Here is a 4,296-nt window from a genome sequence, read left to right as displayed (position 1 = left end):
AAAAAAAAAAAAAAGACAAAGGAAAAACTGAAAAAAAAAAACAAAACCCAAAACCCCGAAAATCATCTCTGATCCAAAAGCCTCCTGACCCCCTAGTTATGAGCAGGGCCATCAGAGCTGAACCTTGGAGGGCAAGAGTGTGTCGGGGCAGTCAGGCTGTCAGGCAGAGGACAATGGGTGCAAAGACTTGGAGGTTTGAAGCAGCATGTTCTGAGATGCTCGTTAATGGTGCAAGGAGCAGAGAGGGCAGGTAGATACGAGACTGCAGAAGAGGCAGAGCTGGCACCAAGAAAGTCCTTAAAGGCTTGGATCTAGTCTTGGGAGCAACAGGGAGTCATGGAAGGGTTTAAAGCAGGGAGGGACATGGTCTTATAAGTGTGTCCTAGGAACTCCCCTGGCTGCTGTCTGGAGGATGGGCTGGGGAAGAGGGGAGAGGTAGGGGCAATCACCCAGTACAAAGTTGATAAGACCTGAATAGGGCAGCGGGGTGGAAGGAAGGAGGGGATTTTTAAATATTAGAACTTTTTATTCAAATATAGCACACATGCCGAAAAGAAATGCACAGGTCACAAATGTACGTTGCAAAGTTTTCACAACATGAACATGTTTGTATAGCACCCCGATCGAGGACAGAACATCACCAGCCCTCTGAAGCCTCTGCTGTGTCTTCTTCTGTCACTCCCTCTGCCCGCTGCACCACCCCCACCCCTAGGGTAACCCCTAACTTGACTTTGAATAGCATAGAATCACTTTGCTTGTCATTTGGACTTTTTTTTTTTTTGAGGTTGGGTATCCAATTTTATTTTATTTATTTTAATTTTTTTTATTGGAGTATAGTTGAATTACAATGTTGTGTTAGTTTCAGGTGTACGGCACAGTGAATCAGTTATACATACACATATATCCACTCTTTTTTTAGATTCTTTGCCCATAGAGGCTGGACTTTATGGCTTCTTTCAGGCAGCACTGGGTTGTTGAGTTTTCTCTCCCTTGTTCTGGGTGATAATTCTTGTTCATTGTTGTAGAGTCTCTCAACCACTACTAATACTTGAGTCTGAATGCTTCTTGGTGTGTCCCATGCATTGTAGGATGTTGAGCAGTATCCCTGGCTTCTACACACGGGATGACTGTAACACGTGCCCCTCCCCCCCAAATTCTGACTACCAAAAATGTCTCTAGATGTGGCCAAATGTCCCATTGGGGTAAAAATCACCCCGGGCTGAGAATCACTGTGATATAGTATTCCATTTTGCGAAATCATCACAATTTATTGACACATCCTTTTGTTGAGCATTTAGATGGTTTCCAGTTTGGGGTTATTACAAGCAGAGGTGTTAGGAATATTCTCGTAGGTTTTTCAGTGAAGGTAAGTCCACATTTCCTTTGACTTTATTCCTAGAAGCCATAGGGTAGTTGTTGATTCAGCTTTGTGGATCCTGCCGAACAGTTTTCCAAAGTGGTTGTGTCGTTTTACTCCCCTACCAGCAGTGCAGAAGCGTCACTTGGTATGGTCTTTCTCACGTTATCCATTCTAGTAGGTGTCATGACATGTTGGTTTTAACTGGCGTTTCCCTGATGACTCATGATATCAAGCATCTTTTTATTTATTGGCCATTTGGAGATTACCTTTTGTGAAAGGCCCATTTTTCCTATGACATTTCTGCCTTTTTCTTGTTGATTTGTAAGAGCTCTTTATATATGCTGGACATATAGTGGCATCAGGACCATCTTCACTCTAGTCCCTCTGGTCCCTTTGGCCACTTCCATCACACTGATGTGCCTGGCTGCATTGATCATCAGGTTACATTCTACTCTGGATCTACAGTGACATGATCTCTCTGACCACTGTGGGGGAGACACACTTGAAAGACACAAGTACCTAAAATAAAATCACTGCACTCCCAGCAGGGACAACCACTTCCATAATGTGTATTTACTTCCACAGACAGAGATGTATCTGGGAACAACACACATGTGTGTTTAATTTATATAAATCGTATCACGCTGTACTGTCATCACACAACTTATTTTTTGTTTTCACTCAGGAGTATTTTCTTTTAATTTTTAATTAATTAATTAGGCTGTGTTGGGTCTTTGTTGCTGCGCGCAGGCTTTCTCTAGTTGTGGCGAGCAGGGGTTACTCTTCGTTGCAGTGCGTGGGCTTCTCATTGCAGTGGCTTCTCTTGTTGCAGAGCACGGGCTCTAGGCATGTAGGCTTCAGTAGTTGTGGCACGCAGGCTCAGTAGTCATGCAGCATGGGCTTAGTTGCTCCGTAGCATGTGGGATCTTCCTGGACCAGGGCTTGAACCCATGTCCCCTGCACTGGCAGGTGGATTCTTAACCACTGTGCCACCAGGGAAGTCTCTCAGCAGTATCTTTCTGAGATCCACTTATGTAGCGACAGAGATGAGAGGAGATATATTTCCCTTTTCACTTGTGCATAATATTCCATCACAGGACTATTTTTCTTTCCATTTCTCGACTCCCCCACAAATGGACATTCTAGTGGCTTCTAACTTTTCACTCTTATGAACTTCAACAAAGTCCTTATAGCTGGTTCCTTGGTACTTCTCAGAAAGTTATTTCCTTTTAAAACCCACTCTCCACCTTTCCTGCTGCCTCCACAAGAAATGGTTCAATTGATTGGCCATTTGGAGATGACCTTTTGTGAGGGGCCCATTTCCCCCTTGGGGTTTCTGCCTGTTTCTTGTTGATTTGTAGGAGCTCTTTATATATGCTGGACCATGGGTCCTTTGTCAGCTATATTTCTGGGGCAGATATTTTGGAAGAAGTTTTGGGAGGCATTCAGGAGGTAAGGTCAACAGATCTAGGTGACCAATTGGAGGAAGGGAGAGGAAGGAGTAGAGATGTACCAATTTCTGGCTAAGTGTCAGGGTGACTGAGGGGGTCATTGCTGAGGTGGAATCATGGGAAGAGCCACAAGTGAATAAGGTGCTGGTGGATCTGAAGAGTCACTAGATTTTGACCTGGGGTCCCATGGACAAAGTGGGGCTTCAAAAGGAAGGGCCCCTGGGTGGGCTTCAGACCTCAGAAATCATTTGCAAGATACTCAGCCTTGTGCATTTTTCTGAGAATCTCTAGCTTGGAGCAGGTCCAGACATAACACGTTGATTCAGAGCCCCAAACACAACAGGGTCTTATGGGACAACTGAGGACAGCTGAGGATCTGGCAACAGGATTTTCTTTACTTGCATTAAAATTTTTTTACTTATTGTAAAGCAGAATTGATTTTTTCCTTTGTTATGTAGCTCTGTGCATATTAACATGTGTATAACCATCACCACAGTCAGGATATAGAACAGTTCCATCACTTGACAAAATTCCCTTGCACTGCTCCCTCTTTTAAAAAGTTAATTAATTAATTAATTTTGGGCTGCATTGGGTCTTTGTTGCTGCACACGGGCTTTCTCTAGTTGTGGCGAGCCGGGGCCACTCTTCATTGCGGTGTGCAGGCTTCTCATTGCAGTGGCTTCTCTTGTTGTGGAGCATGGGCTCTAGGTGCGCAGGCTTCAGTAGTTGTGACTCAAGGGCTCTAGAGGCAGACTCAGTAGTTGTGATGCACAGGCTCAGTTGCTCTGTGGCATGTGGGATCTTCCCAGACCAGAGCTCGAACCCATGTCCCCTGCATTGGCAGGCAGATTCTTAACCACTGCACCACCAGGGAAGTCCTGCACTGCCCCCTTTGTAACCTCACCCTTCCTCCTCCCCTGTTTCCCTAGCAACCTCTGATCTGTTCTCTGGCACTAGAGTTTAGTCTTTCTGAGACTGTTGTATAAATGGAATCACACAGTGTGTAGCTTTTCGAGACTGGTATAAGGGTGACAGGATTTTATTTTATTTTATTTATACATATTTTATTGAAGTATAATTGATTTACAATGTCATGTTAGTTTCAGGTGTACAGCAAAGTGATTCAGTTATACATATATATATACACATATATATTCTTTTTTCAGATTCTTTTCCCTTATAGTTTATTACAAGTTACTGAATATGGTTTCCAGGATTTTATTTATTTATTTATTTTTGGCTGCGTTGGGTCTTCCTTGCTGCACACGGGCTTTCTTTAGTTGCGGTGAGCAGGGGCTGTTCTTCGTTGCGGTGCGCAGGCTTCTCATTGTGGTGGCTTCTCTTGTTGCAGAGCACGGGCTCTAGGCGCACAGGCTTCAGTAGTTGTGGCTTGCGGGCTCTAGAGCACAGGCTCAGTAGTTGTGGTGCATGGGCCTAGTTGCTCCGAGGCATGTGGGATCTTCCTGGACCAGGGCTCGAACCTGT

The sequence above is a fragment of the Monodon monoceros genome, unplaced genomic scaffold (assembly GCF_005190385.1).
Source record: "Monodon monoceros isolate NGI ecotype Baffin Bay Population unplaced genomic scaffold, NGI_Narwhal_1 Super_Scaffold_12, whole genome shotgun sequence".
NCBI lineage: Eukaryota > Metazoa > Chordata > Mammalia > Artiodactyla > Monodontidae > Monodon > Monodon monoceros.
Note: the sequence above shows the minus strand (reverse complement) of the source record.